Raw genomic sequence first — 16,372 nt, forward strand, 5'->3', positions numbered from 1 at the left:
CTTTAGTGAAACAATCCTGAAGAATATATCAGAACAACATGTTACTAGTTTACGTTATCAACCAATTGGTTTCAGCCGGTTTGAGTCCATGTTCTAAAATGTAAAACTTAAGTTATCTTTCTGTAGTCCAAGAGCTTTCTATCATGTCAGTATCTATGTTATGAAGAAATGAGACTTAGGTGAAATGTTTTTATATATCACAAATGCCTAAGACCTTAGCAGTGTCATGGAAGTCGGAGAAATGTTCATGCATAAGATTATTACCTTAGCTGACTTAAAACTGTGCCATACAGTGGTAAATATCAACCCTTCATGAATTCTTTAAGAAAACAAACAGGTTGACAAATAGATTAAAGGAGGCAAATGCAGCATCTGCCTCTGCAGTGGTTCTCAACCTTCTGGCCCTTTAAATACAGTTCCTCATGTTGTGACCCAACCATAAAATTATTTTTGTTGCTACTTCATAACTGTAATATTGCTACTGTTATGAATCATAATGTAAATGTCTGATATGCAGGATGGTCTTGGGCGACCCCTGTGAAAGGGTCGTTCGACCACCAAAGGGGTCACGACCCACAGGTTGAGAACCGCTGCTTTAGAGCTATCAACTCAGGAATTTTCTCAATTAGGAAATCTTGCAGGGGAGTTATTTTTATTTTCCAAGATCCAAGAGGACAACATTCCTTACTCCAGATCTGGCATTTTTTCCATCATCCCTATCTTGTGAATCATCACCTGCTCCATCTACTCCTGGTAAATCTACATCTTTATCACCACACACGTTGTCCATCATCTCAGAGAAACAATCAAAATTAGACATGTCTTCATCTGAATCATCTTCCTAGTCTTTCTAATTATTCAAGACCACACTAAGCCAATTAAGCTTTGCCCTTTCTTTTGTTAAACTTGGCCATGATTGGGCAGCTTCTCCTTTTCCTAAACAACATAAACTTGATCTCCCAGTTATTTTATGCTTGGAATCACTGGGATCAATACCATGAAAAACATTAATTTCATTAAAATTATCACTTTCTCCAAGACAATTGAATACAGTTTGGATTTTTCCAAATTTACATTAACATTTTTACTGTCTTCAACACCAAATTCAATGAAGACACACATTTCCTCCGAGTGATCGTACCCCTTTGCAAAAGCAGGCTGGCTGCCAGTGAGCAGGGCCTCGGTTTCCGGTGAATGTGTGGTGGGCAGGGACTCCACTCCCATGGTGACTCCGGTGTTTCCCCCCTAGCGGGGCCAATGACTGCAGCACTGGGGCCCAGAGAGAGCACCACTCATGTCAGGGGGAAGAGGAAGTGTAGGAAAAGGTATCGAGGACAGAGAATGAAATGCGAGTGTGAGTGTGGGAGCGAGGTGTGCGTGGGAGCCAGGGCTGGTGAACTTGTATTTTTATGTAATTTTTACATTATAGCAAATAAATAATCTATACTTAAACTTTTAATGAAAAGTAATGAAACATTTAGCACAAAATTGTGACAAGTAATTATTTAAAGTTAAAATTTTTTCAAGTGATTTAATCAATAAGAAATAAGGGAACTAGTATTTGTTTGCAAGCATTGAAGCCACTTGTGCATTTGTATGAAGAATAAAATAATCTGTTTATCGTTTTGAGGAAAGCAAACTTGAAGCAGTACTTTTTTAAGGTAAAGTATTCTCATTTCCCCACAAATGTTTCTGTCTTCTATCCTTCCATCTGAGAAGCAGAATTTAGCTTTTACCACAGACCCTTTTTAGGAATACACGGCTGTAGTAAAATGCGTGGTTTAATCACTCTGGTACATGACACATCCATATTGTTTCCACAAAATAACACCTTAGGAGAAATTACACATCTTTATAAAGCTTTTCATATCCCTTTTCTCTCTACAGTTTTGGATATTTGGGAATTAACAGATTTGGAACAAAATTAATTAAGTACAATAGGCACAGAAAAACAATTGCTCATTATCTGCTATGCCATACCATTTTTTTGAAGCCTCTTTGATGAGAGTAAATTTTTTGTTCTTTGAGAGCAGTCATTTAGTGCTCTACTGGGCATACAAAATAAGTAGCAAAGCTGAGAAATAGGGGGAGAGATCAACCAAAGGACTTGTATGCATGCATATAAGCATTACCAATGGACACAGACACCAGCGGGGTGAGGGCATGAGCAGGAGGGGGAGGCAATGGGGGGGATAAGGAAACATACGTAATACATTAATCAATAAAGAAAGAAAACAAAAAGATGAAAGAAAAAAATAAACTATGTGTTTACCTGTCAAAAAAATACATGTTGCTGAAAATAATCTGGGAAAGATGTGAAGTTAGGTATCTTACTCCCCTCCATCCAACTCCAGATTCCCATAAACATGAACAAAAGTACATAAAAAATAGGTCAAACATTGTATGAATACTGGAAACTTCATGCCAAAAAATATACATTCCTTTAGAAATAACATAAATGAAAGAAACTAAGTGCTGATTCCCAATATTTTATCATCATAAAATAGTTTCCATCTTTATTTGCTTTTAGATTTTTCTATATTTATAAGTGAGATTCGGACATTCCTTTCTTTATTGATTTACAAATATGGCCATTTTACATAATGTTTTGCAATGACACATTACAAATTACAGCTCTTAATCCCAAATCAACTTCTTTCAAAAATAATATTTAATTATATTAAAAAACATTGATGAAGTCTACTGGAATCACATTAGTTATGCAACATTTCATAGGTTGGTCCTACACTTAAAAATCAAATTTTATGCTCAATATACATCGAGTGGCCAGATTATTATGACCACCTGACATTTGTAGGCAAATTAACTACAATTTCACGCTGAAGTTGCTAGAAGGCCAGACCATTATAAATATGGAAGCAGGTTGTTTACCATGATAGAAGTGATTTTTTTTCTGAAGACAGGGGTAAACAACGCGATTTAATAGCCTTTGAACGTAGGATATATTTGAACGTGAGTGGCCAGATTATTATGACCACCCCATCAGTACTTCGTTGGGACACCTTTTGCCTTCAATACTGCGGCGATTCTTCTTGGCATTGACTCCATGAGATGTTGAAAGGTGATGCGAGGAATCTGACACCATGCCTGATGAATACCACTGTCCAGTTCTGTGAGATTTGATGGTTGTGGAACCAGCTGCCTGATGGCTCTTTTAACGTGGTCCCACAAATGCTCAACTGGATTGAGATCTGGTGATTGTGGGGGCCACCTAAGCAAGGTAAAGTCTCCCTCATGTTCTTGAAACCACTCCTGCACAATATGAGCACCGTGGCATAGTGCATTGCCTTGTTGGAAGAAGCCATCTCCATTGGGATAATGCCATCAACATGATAGGTTGAACTTGATCAGCAATGATACTTAGGTATGTTGTGCTATTCAGCCGTTGTTCCGCACGAATTAAAGGGCCCAAATCATGCCAGGAAAACATGCCCCAAACCATAACACTGTCCCCACCAGCTTGAAGGGTTGTACTCATGCATGTGGGGTACATGCTCTCATGCTGTTTCTGTCAAATTCTCACTCTAGCATCTGCATGAAGCAACTGGAAACGTGATTCATCGGACCACATGACTCTTTTCCAATGATCAACTATCTAATCCTTGTGTAGAATTGGAGACGTTTTATCTTGGTACTGCAGACAGCAAACGTGTTTGAAGAGGCCTTTGGCTTCCATATCCCATACGATGCCGTGTACAGCTAATCTGCCTACAAACGTCAGGTGGTCATAATAATCTGGCCATTCAGTGTGTGTGCGTGTGTGTGTGTGTGTGTGTGTGTGTGTGTGTGTATCCCACGTTCAAAGGCTGTTAAATCGCATAGTTTACCCATATCTTCAGAAAAAAATCACTTCTACTGTCATGGTAAACAACCTGTTTCCCTATTTATAATGGTCTGTTCCTCTAGCATCTTCAGCGCGAAATTATAGCTAATTTGCTTACAAACGTCAGGTGGTCATAATAATCTGGCCACTCAGTGTAAGTTTGTACTATATGAATGTGGTATAAGATTTTCATAAAGGAGAGTTTATAATTGAAAATTACATAAAATTTCAGCACCATAGTCACCAAAATAAATTAACAAGTGAAGAATGATGATGGCCTGGTTAGAATACAACCATAACATACCATTAAATAAATTAAAAGCAAAAACATTTCTAGAAAGTTCCTACTTAGATTTTATACTGATATATATATATATATATATATATATATATATATATATATATATATATATGTGTGTGTGTGTGTGTGTGTGTGTGTGTGTGTGTGTGTGTGTGTGTGTGTATTAGGTGTTTCTATTACAATATCTTACCATTAATATAGTTGTCTAAGATTTTTATATTCTCAAAGATACATTTCTACTTTCTCACCAAATTTTAGGCAAAAGAGTCTGTGAGTCTTTCAATTAAATATGCCCTATTGTTTCAGCAAGACTAATAAAGAGTCATCTTGTTCAGATAAATAACTCTAGAGCAATTAGTTAGTCCCAGTTGATGACTGATTTTATAATATTAGTTGAATATTGGGTGGGATGCATGGAAACCTACCAGAATTTTCCTAGGCTCTTTGCCAAAGAGAATTCTTGTCAAGAAAAACAGTACTGTGATTTCAACTTTGAACTCTGAACTGTACATTGTGTGAACTTGTCAAATACTCAGCCCACAAATAACCTCATGCTCTTTCTGAAAAACTTGCCAAATGCAATGAATCTGATTTAGTGGAAAAAAGTGTTTAAGGCCAAGAAAAATACACACATTGTGTATAGAGTGTCAATAATTTTGGAAATATTAGTTTACCTTGATTCATGATTTCATTTTAAAAGAATGCAGTGTTGTTTCTGCTAAAACATTTTTACCATAATTAGTTCATTTCTATCCCAAGGAAACATTGTCTTCATATATTACTACATTTGTACATTATTTTCTTATACTAATTAATTCAGATGGTTAAGACATGATGCTACTATGGTCAAGGTTTCTGATTCTACACCCATTCCCATGCAGATTACTTAAATTATTAAAATTACACCCCATGACCTAAATCCTGCCCACACCACTTTATAGGTCAAATAAGGCCCCTCTACCACCTCCTTGGCCCAAAGGGAGGCCCCATGCATGAACCACATGGTCCTGGGGCTTCAATAAAGTTTCCCTTTCATTGACTGGAGCAGTAAATATATATATGACCTAAATATACCAATTAAAAGACAATGAATGGCAAAGTAAATTAAATACCATGGGCTAATTATACGCTGTTGGAGGAGCTAAACGAATAATTTTTCCTCCCACCTTGTAAGTTCTTCTGCCTGGGTTAATAATCAAATTAACAGAGATAGATTAACAGGAGAAACTACATAAAGTTTATTATGAATGTATATGCCATGGGTGCCACAAGATATGGGACCCCCAAACACATTGGAAGTTGAGGTTTATATGCCATTTTGGACAAAGGACAAGGAAGGAATTGAGATCTAGGATTTCAAAGGGGAAGCAGGCAAGTCACAGGTAGACACAAAATTGACAATGGGACAGAGGAGACTATAGCAGAACAGGTTTTCACATGGATCCTTCTTTGTCCACCATACTTCAAATAGGCTAAAGTAAAAATGCTAACCACTTCTGGTTTGGCACTACCCAATTCAAATCAATTTTTTTGCTCAAATAAACTGTTAAAATTTTTAATATGCCTTAGTTTATCTCTTAACAGTGATCCCTCAAAATTGGTCACATTTTTTTTCTCAGTATTTCTTGTTTCATTGCTTCTAATGATTAAAAGCCAGTGAGTGGTAAAAGCATCCTTGCCTGCAACTCACTACCGGAGTATGTAAAAATAAAGTTAGTTTCATAATGTTTCTGCCAGATGTATAAACATTTATAGTTCTGTAAACTAGCCCTGGGGCTCTCCAACAAGAGCCTCATATTAAAGATGGATTCAGAGACAAACAGCATTCTGTGGGCAGGATTAGCTGACCTCAGCATCCCCCTCCTTTATGCAGTAAAATAAAGGATTGAAGAGAGCCTACAGATATGTGTCAATCTAAAGAGATTAAGCTGTTGGATGCCCCCACTTTTCCTACCCCAGCCACACAAAGTAGTGGTGCTTCGACAGTTTCTACCCAACCCACCTATCTTGAAAGCTCCTATTTCATCAATGAAAACTTATGTCTAACATCACTTACGCTAGTTAACATAGTTTACCATCTCATTCTATCCATACAGTCACCCTCTTAGTAGCTATTACCATTGCCCCCATTCTATATATGAGAAAACCGAGGCTTAGAGCTATTAATAGCTTCCCCATTGATATCCTGTTATTAAGTGAAATCAAGTTGCAAACTCAGAAACTCTAGGCCCAAATGCCTGCTCTTAACCATTTTGGACCCACTGATTCTATGTTTAATAAACACTCCAGGCCCCTTCCCCTGGAGATTCCGATTCGGCAGGCCTGGGGGACCCAAAAATCTACTAAGCAAGGGAACCTCCAAGAAGGTTCTATGAATAGGCAAGTTTGGAAAATCCCACACTATGCTATGCTGAATCTCTAAAAATTATAACATAAATGTAACATAAATGCTAATATAATATGTAACTAAATTCATATATTCTGGCTTTTAGATTCACTTTTTTTATGAAGATGAAGAATAGCAGATAGTCTTTAATCTTCATATATTTTCCACCTTTTAGAAAATTGTTAGTGAACTCCATATCCACAGTCTTCCAGAAAACATAGCAAAACATAATATAATGGTCATATTAAACATAAACACACACACAGGAGCCCAGCCAGTGTGGCTCAGTGATTGAGCATCAACCCATGAACCAGGAGGACATGGTTCAATTTCCAGTCAGGGTTGCAGGCTCAATCCCCAGTGGCAGGAGTACAGGAGGCAGCCAATCAATGATTTTCTCTCATCATTGATGTTTCTATCCCTCTCTGCCTCTCCCTTCCCCTCTCTGAAATCAGGAAAAACATATTTTTTAAAAAATTCAAAAATAAAGAGAGAAAAATAATGGCTAATAAGAATAACACTTTTATAAGAAACCAAGATGGCGGCATAGGTAAACACGGGAAATTGCTACCTCCCACAACAACTTCAAAAATACAACGAAAAGACATAACTGACATCATCCAGAACTACAGGAAGGCTGGCTGAGTGGAAATTCTACAACTAGAAGGAAAGAAAAAAGCACACTGAGACCCAGAGGAGCTGCAGAAGTAAAGTGCAGAGGTACGGAGGCTCGAGCATGCGCGGAAAGGGGCTGGCACCTGAGGATGCGGCTGTCTTTTTGAATCGGGAGGGAGTCACAAGCTCCTGACTGCTCTGAACTCCGGTTCTGGGAAGCCTCTGGGGACCCAGGACTCCTACGGGGAGAAACTGGACTGTCTGGCAGCAGGCAGAACTCGGAACTTGAGGGCTGCTTTCCCTCAGAGGTGCTTGCAGCAATTACGGAAACACTGAGGCGCGGGGCCCCTTAGGGCAGGGCTGAGGATCAGCCATAGCTGTTTGCTCCGCCCTTTGATTCCCTGAGACCCTGCCTACCCAGGCTGCGGCAGAGGCTTTTGCATATGAATACCCTGGCCCTTTGCAACCTGAAAATTACCTAACAAATTGCAGCTGGGCCAGACAGACCCACAACTTCCAAGAGAAGGCCCAAGGCCCCACAGCAGCTTGCATTGCTTCACAGCTGGGCCTCATCTGGGCACCTCCAAACTCCAATAAAGGAAGGGGAATCTGCAGATCTCTTCGTAGCTCCTGCTGGGTAACCTCAGGCAGAGGCTAAATTAGCACCTCCTTAGATTCAAGAGCCAGTGTACCCAGTGGTCAGAGTGGTACCATCCAGATTACAACTCCTCAGATCCATAAGGGACACACTCAGGGGGCAGACTCAGTGAGCACCAAAGCCCCACTGAAGCAAGTCTTGCCCCAGAAGGGTGTCTTCAGCACAGAAGTTCTCCCACTGCAGACACAGTTGATTCTCACTGCCAATTGGCCTGGAGGTCAATTCCTCCCAGTGATCCTACAACAATCAAGGCATAACTACAACAAGACTGTGCACAAAGCCCATAAGGGGGTGACCAAGAGTGTCCACCTCAGGTAACTGGGGAGGCTGAGCAAATGGGCCCTACAGGACACCTAGCACACAAAACCACTCTATCAACACAGGGAAGCATAAAAAATGCGGAGACAAAGAAACAGGTCACAAATGACAGAAATGGAGGAAAGCAAATGACTGGATATAGAGTTCAAAATCACGTTTATAAGGTTTTTCAAGAATTTTATGGAAACCGCCAATAAATTTAGTGAGAACCTAGAGGATATGAAAAAAAGACCAACTAGAAATTAAGCATACACTGACTGAAATAAAGAATAATATACAGAGATCCAACAGCAGACAAGAGGATCCCAAGAATCAAGTCAAAGATTTGAAATACGAAGAAACAAAAAATACCCAACCGAAAAAGAAAAAAGAAAAAAGAATCCAAAAATATGAAGATAGTGTAAGGAGCCTCTGGGACAACTTCAAGCGTACCAACATCAGAATCATAGGGGTGCCAGAAGAAGAGAGAAGGCAATATATTGAAAACCTATTTGAAGAAATAATGACAGAAAACTTACCCTACCTGGTGAAAGAAATAGACTTACAAGTCCAGGAAGCACAGAGAACCCCAAACAAAAGGAATCCAAAGAGGACCACACCAAGACACATCATAATTAAAATGCCAAGAGCAAAAGACAAAGAGAGAATCTTAAAAGCAGCAAGAGAAAGACAGTCAGTTACCTACAAGGGAGTACCCATACGACTGTCAGCTGATTTCTCAACAGAAACCATGCAGGCCAGAAGAAAGTGGCAAGAAATATTCAGAGTGATGAATAGCAAGAACCTACAACCAAGATTACTTTATCCAGCAAAGCTTTCATTCAGAAGTGAAGGTTAGATAAAGAGCTTCACAGATAAGAAAAAGCTAAAGGAGTTCATCACCACCAAACCAGCATTATATTAAATGCTGAAAGGTATTCTTTAAGAAGAGGAAGAAGAAAAAGGAACTCTTACCATTTGCCACAGCATGGATGGAACTGGAGAGTATTATTCTAAGTGAAATAAGCCAGTCAGAGAAGGATAAACACCACATGATCTCACTCATTTGTGGAATATAATGAACAACATAAACTGATGAACCAGGACTGATCCAGAGACAGAGAGGCATTGATTGGACTGTCTGGCCTTGGAGGGAAGGTAGGGGAGGGGTGGTAAGGGGGAAAGATCAACCAAAGGACTTATATGCAAGCATATAGGCCTAACCAATGGACACAGACAACAGGGGCAGGGGGGGGGGAGGTGAGGGCATGAGCGAGGGATGGGGGTAGGGGGTAACGTGGGGATAAGGACACATATGTAATATTTTAATCAATAAAAAATATAATTAAAAAAAATTTAAAAAGAATAACACTTTTTTCTTTCATAATTTGCTTTAAAAAATAACTGAAGTAATCTCTATTAAATAATTATTGAATATATTTAAGTAAATAAATGTGGAAACAGTTAACATGTTAAATGTCAGACTGTTTCTAAAAGATCAAATTAAAAAATACTAAAGCTCTAGGAACTCTGTTAACAGTCCTTGATGCTGTTGTTGAAGAAGAATTTTTCCTCTATCCTCCTAGATTCTTGGCCAAGACCTCCCCATGTAATAAAAAACACATTAATAGGAGAAAAATAAACAAAAGTTCAATATTCTGTATACCCCCTATATATAAGAGACCAAGGAAAACTGAGTAACTCCCTAGAATGACCCAAGCCACCACCTGAAATAGCATCTCCAGCTACAGATAAAATAAGATGTTATGAGGAAGGGGAGTCAGTTATGGGAGGTTATCAGGCAAAGCAAGGTAAACAAGGATAAGAATGTTATTCAGACTAAGGCCATTGCCTCTCCATTGATGAGAGTTTCTAGAGATTTAACCCTCCTCCTCTTCCTGTCTTGGAGAGGGAGACACCCTTAACAAATAAGAGATTTCCCTTATAAATGTAAATATCCCTTACAAAAGGGTAGCTTCCACTAAGTGTTCAGAGCTTTTCTGGCATCTGCTGTTTCTTAAAAAATAATCAGCTCATGATACTCCTAATACCAAAGAAGTGTATTTGGGGTAGCAAATTCCGTTCCCCTTCACTGGTCAATTTTGTTAAATATACTGATGCTATAAAAATTTTAATATATATAGTTATTGACTAAATGATCCTTTTCTCTATATTTGCACAACAATATAACTTCATCTATACATTTAGACACACACACACACAGCATTTCTACTGAGATCAACTTTCTTCCAGCTTGATTACCAGACATTTTCACTTTAAATTAAGAGTCTGCTATTTTTACACAAGACTATAATCATCCCCCAGTGTAAAATCACTATTCAGGCCATTCAACACTGTATTTTTTACAAAAAACTCCACAGTAAAGGAAATGTTTTTAAACAGTGAATATGTAACAAGGCAACATGTGATTAAAATTCAATACATTATCTCTTTCAAATTTTATTACTGCAGGTGCAGAACACAACTGTTCAGAGGCTTGCTAAGGGCAAAGTTCCCTTTCATTGAAAACAATTCTGTTTATACACCTGTGTTTACAAAGATTCTAAATGAAAAGACCTAGGAACAGATAATGGAACAAGAAATAACACTAAACATTGTCTTCTCAGAAGCCTAAATCAGTCCTTCCCCAAAGAAAGGAAGGAGAAAAATCCTTGTATCTAGCAAAGGTATCCCCAGAGATGCGTGTGTTCTCAAAACATTATGTGTGGTAATAAATGCATTGGATTATAAGGGGGAAATATTTTTATCACTCCCTAATGGAGAAATAGTTACCAGGAGCAAAAGTTAAGAATTTGCTCTGTGTCATTTGCTATATAGTTATCATTTTCAATTCAACAGGTATGTATTAAGTACCTATTATTCATTCAACAAATATTTATTGAGAGCCTACCATATGATATACAATGTAAAAAAAATCATGAGAAATTATGGGATAGGCTTTGCAAGATGTAAAAAAAAAATGACATAGAAAATAAAAATGCTAAGTACAGCCTATAATCCAATTACTATTACAAGGCACACTAAACACCAGCTACCCAGAATAATCCCCAAAACTATGACGATTCAAAGAGAAGTAAAGAGAGGTACACTGATGCAGTAAAAGCTTGTAGAGTGTTATCCTATGCCAACTTACTTGTTTGAATATTTTTTCTTTTTTTTTTTTATTTAAAATTTTAAACACCCATAGAGTGAGAATAGTATATTAAGTCCCCCAAGCAACCATCACCCTGCTTCCACAATTATCAATGTCTTCTGTCAATCATTTTATCTGTCATCTCATTCTTCCCCTCCCCTCCTATGTTAAAGGATATCTCACATGCCATATCATTTCATACTTATTTCTAACAAATAAAGACTTAGAACACCTGTGCACATATTATATTATTCTCACACGACAATTTATTACAACATTTCATTTCTTAAAAACAATTCAAATTCAGCCCTAGCTGGTTTGGCTCAGTGGATAGAGCATAGTGTGCTGACAAAAGGGTCCTGGGTTCAATTCCAGTCAAGGGCACATGCCCGGGTTGCAGGTTCGATCCCCAGTGGGGGATGTGCAAGAGGCATCCCTCATCATTGATGTTTCTATCTCGCTCTCCTTCTTCTTTCCTCTATGAAATCAATAAAAATATGTTTAAAAAAAGAAAAAGAAAAACAATTCAAAATTAAATTCCTTTTTACTATATAATACTATCTAATCATTAATGTTTTTCACCTACTTAATTTAACTTATTTACTGAATTTTTTACCTGCCATATTTGGCTTAATATTCTACAAGAATTTGATTACAGAATTGATTTCACTTTGAAATTTCTCAAAACCATATTTTTTAAGTATATTTTTATTGATTCCAGAGAAGAAGGGAGGGAGAGATAGAAACATCAATGATGAGAGAGAATCATTGATCAGATGTCTTCTGCATGCCCACACTCCTGCAACCTCCTACTGGGGATCAAGCCCACAACCTGGGCATGTGCCCTGTTGGGGAATTGAACCGTGACCTCCTGGTTCATAGGTCGATGCACAACCACTGAGCCATGCCGGCCAGGCTAATACAAATTCTTTCGAGCTGAATCCATCATTCCTTAGGAAGCTGCCTCATCCCTGGTGCCACCCATGAATGCTAGTTCACAATGACTCTCAAAAGATGACATTGTACTATATTGGTGATAAACACAAAAGCAACTTTTACCCAGAGCCTGCAGGAAAGTGTGAATGATAATTCCCTTTCTAGTCATGTGAAACCTATCTTTGGGATTTTATAATGCAGAACAAACATCTTCCAATAATTCCTCTTCTTCAACTCCTCAGGCTATCATCACTGCATTCCTAGAATGTGATCTTAGATGTTAAAACTTAAACCCCATCTTCCACATACCACCATAAGTGGGCAGATAAGGGGAAGAGCCATGGGCAGCGAGAGAAGAGCCTGCTGGAGCAAGGAACGTTCCTCTCTTCTAACATGACTTAAGACAAACCAGGGTTCCTTTTCAGGTTTCCTTTTTTCCTTTCATTCATTTGTTCAGCAAATATTTGTGGAAAATTTCTTCTTGCCTAACACTGTGCTCTTTACTTTTCCACTGCTTTCTGACTTACCCGTGCTCCCCTCCCTCCCCGCCCCCATTTTACTGAGCTATAATTGACATAACAGTGTTGTAAGAGTTTAAGGTATCTACACTAATAAAAGAGAAAAATGGTAATTGGCATACGAGCTACCCTTTTCATTGGCTAATCAGGGCTATATGCAAATTAACTGCCAACTATGATTGGCAGTTAACTGCCAACTAAGATTGGCAGTTAACTGCCAACTAAGATTGGCAGTTAACTGCCAACAAGATGGCGGTTAATTTGCATATGTAGGCACAATGCAGGGAGGTGAAAGGGAAAGCAGGAAGAAGCCCCCTGCCACTGACAGTGATCGGAAACCCAGGGGGGAGCTAAGAGCTGGGGGGCAGGGCAAAGGCGGCCCTGGGGCCGCCTTTGCCCTGCCCCCCAGCCATGATCGGAGAATCAGGCGCCTTTGCCGCCCTGGCCAGTGATAGCAGGAAGTAGGGGTGGAGCCAACGATGGGAGCTGGACATGGTCGAAGCTGGCAGTCCCGGGAGCTAGGGGTCCCTTGCCTGGGCCTAAAGCGGAGCCCACGATCGCGGGGCCGCTGCAGCTGTGGGTCCCCGCTGCCCGAGCCGGACGCCTCAGCCAGAGGCATTAAGCCTGGACAGGGGCGGAGCCTGCAACCACGGGGAGCTGGGGGTCCCCTGCCCAGGCCTGACACCTCTGCCGGAGGCCTCAGGCCTGGTCAAGGGGCTGATCCAGTGATTGGTGATCGGAGGGTGATGAGGGTCAACTCCTCTGGCCGAGGCATCAGACCTGGGCAGGGGGCTGAGCCGGGGACTGGGGGGATATGATGGTCCCCTTGCCCAGGCCTGAAGCCTGGGTCAGAGGCGTCAGGCTTGGGCGGGGGGTGGAGCAAGCGATCAGAGGGAGATGGGGGTCCCCTGCCCAGGCATGATTCCTGGGCCAGAGGCCTCAGGCCTGGGCGGGGGCCAGAGCCAGTGATCCGGGGGAGATGGGGGTCCCCTGTCCAAGCCTGACACCTCTGGCGGATGCGTCAGGCCTGGGCAAGGGACCGATCCTGCGATTGGAGGGTGATGGGGGTCAACGCCTGAGGGCTCCCAGTATGTGAGAGGGGGCAGGCTGGGCTGAGGGACACTCCCCCCCCCACACACCCAGTGCACGAATTTCGTGCACCGGGCCCCTAGTACAGTATAATAGACTGACTTGCACATACTGTGAAATGATTACCACAATAAGTTTAGTTAATATCTGTTAATATCTATTATTTTATATACAAAAAAAGGGGAAAAATAAAAAAAGGGGAGGGGGAAATGTTTTTCCTTATGACGAGAAGTCTTAGGATTTATTCTCTTAATAACTTTCAAATACACCACACAGCAGTGCTAACTACAGTCATCATGTTGTACATTACATCCCAGTACTTATTTATCTTATAACTGGAAGTTTGTACTTTTGATCACCTTCCTCCAATTTCCCTTCCTCCCACCTCTGGTAACCATGAATGCAATCTATTTTTTTTTTTAATAATTTTTTCTTTTCTTTCTTCTTTTTTATTTAGATTCACATATAAGTGAAATCACACAGTATTTGTCTTTATCTGATTTATTTCACTTAGCATAATGCCCTCAATGTCCACCCATGTTGTCACAAATGGCAGGATTTTCTTCTTTTTTATGGCTCAATAATATTCTATTTTATATTGTGAGGGCCCAGAGCAGGCCACACCAAAATATCCCACAATGGCATATCATTACCCGAATTAAAGTTACTTGACAGCCAGTGTAAGGAGAGCACATTAACCCCTCCCCCTTGTCTCTTTGAATGCATTGCAGGAAATAAATCTCCCCTCAGAAAGGTGCCTGGAGTCAGCCTCCTCACTAGAGCTAAAAGATCCATGGCCCAAGAGCTTGTTTAAACAAACTTTGTCTCTTTGTTAATTTACTACGGAGGCCAAGCTTTGGATTCCTCACTAATGAATACCCAAACCTTAGATTCCTTTCTAATGAGCACTAACTTTTTCTTTGTCCTGTCAATTCTCCACAAATGTATTATTTCTTTGTCTAGAAAAGTATCAAATGCTGGCTGACTAGTCCATCATTTCTCATTTCTTGGAGCATTATTGATGATTCTCCTATGTGTACACATTGTATTTATTCCTACTGTTAATTTGATCTTGTGTCAATTTTATTATTAGTTCAGCCATAAAAACTTAAGAAGAGGAAAATTCTCCCCTTTTCCTGACAGTATGTATGAACTACTTTTTCTTTATCCACTCATCTGTCAATAAATACTTAAGTTGTTTCCATGCCATGGCTATTGTAAATAATGCTGCAATGAAGATGGAGGTGCAAATATATCTCTTCAACATAGTATTTTTATTTTCTTTGGATATATTCCAAAAAGTAGAATTTCTGGGTCATATGATAGTTCTATGTCTAGTTGTTTTTTTGTTTGTTTGTTTGTTTTTTGAAGAACTGCCATACTGCTTTTCATGGTGTCTGTATCAATTTAAAATCTCACCAACAGTGCACAGGGTCCCCTTTTCTCCACATCCTCACCAATATTTGTTATCACTTGTCTCTTTTTATGATAGCCATCCCAAAAGGCAGGAGATGATATCTCATTGTGGTTTTGATTTGCATCTCCCCAATGATTAATAATGTTGAATACCTCTTCATGTACTGTTGGCCATTCATATATCATATGTGGGAAAATGTCTGTTCAAGTCCTTTGCCCAAGTTTTAATTGGATTATTTGCTTTTTTGCTATTGAGTTTTATGAGTTCTTCATGTATTTTAGATATCAACTCCTTACCAGATATATGATTTGCAAATATTTTTTCCCATTGTATGTTGCCTTTTTGTTTTGATGATTATTTCTTCTGCTCTGCAGAAGTTTTTTAGTTAGATGTAGTCCCACTTCTTTATTTTTATTTTTGCTTGTGCTTTAGGTATCAGATCCAAAATCATTGCCAAAACCTCAAGAAGGTTTTTTTTCCATGTTTTCTACTAGGAGTTTTATGGTTTCTGGTCTTTAATCCATTTATTTCTATTTTTATGAGTGATATAAGATAGGAGTCTAGTTGCATTTTTTACAAGTGAATATCCAATTTTCCCAGCATCATTTACTAAAGAAGCTATCCTTTCTCCATTGGGTATTCTTGTCAAATGTTAGTTTATAATATAGAATATTTCTTAAAATAATGTTTTCAAAAATATTAGATAAGTTATCAATAAATGTTAATTATTTAGAAAGCTACTGTACCAAGACCACAAAATACCATAAAGTACTAGATATATTGGTTTCCTAATTTATCAACATAGAAATCAGTTTGAATTTAAACTGGTTTAAAATCTATTAGTTATTTATTCCACAATTGCATATGACAATATATAAAGTACCATGCTAAGGATTAGGAGGGGAGCAGGGGACTAAAACATAGCCTGTGTCCTCAAGGAGACTAAAATCTAATAAAAGTTCTAAAAACCTTACATAAGCAATGACAATGCAAAGGTGAATGTGACTTATTAGTAGAAAATACAGATAAAATAATATTATGTCACCCGCTGGTGTGGCTCAGTGATTGAGTGTGAACCTATGAACCAAGAATTCAAGGTTCAATTCCCAGTCAAGGCACATGCCTGGGTTGCAGGCTCCAGCCTCAGTAGGGGGTGT

At 39.2% G+C, this 16,372-nt stretch overlaps 1 protein-coding gene and 1 pseudogene across 1 annotated transcript in view; both read right to left on the minus strand.

Annotated features, from left to right (window-relative positions):
- The window catches only part of CFAP299 (cilia and flagella associated protein 299), a 554,285-nt gene that overhangs the window by 493,312 nt on the left and 44,601 nt on the right, over window positions 1–16,372 (minus strand). The gene's annotated exons all lie outside the window — the stretch shown is intronic.
- On the minus strand, window positions 685–1,224 carry LOC132242678 (prostaglandin E synthase 3-like; annotated as a pseudogene).

Source organism: Myotis daubentonii, chromosome 1, assembly GCF_963259705.1.
Source record: "Myotis daubentonii chromosome 1, mMyoDau2.1, whole genome shotgun sequence".
In the NCBI taxonomy this organism is placed as follows: domain Eukaryota; kingdom Metazoa; phylum Chordata; class Mammalia; order Chiroptera; family Vespertilionidae; genus Myotis; species Myotis daubentonii.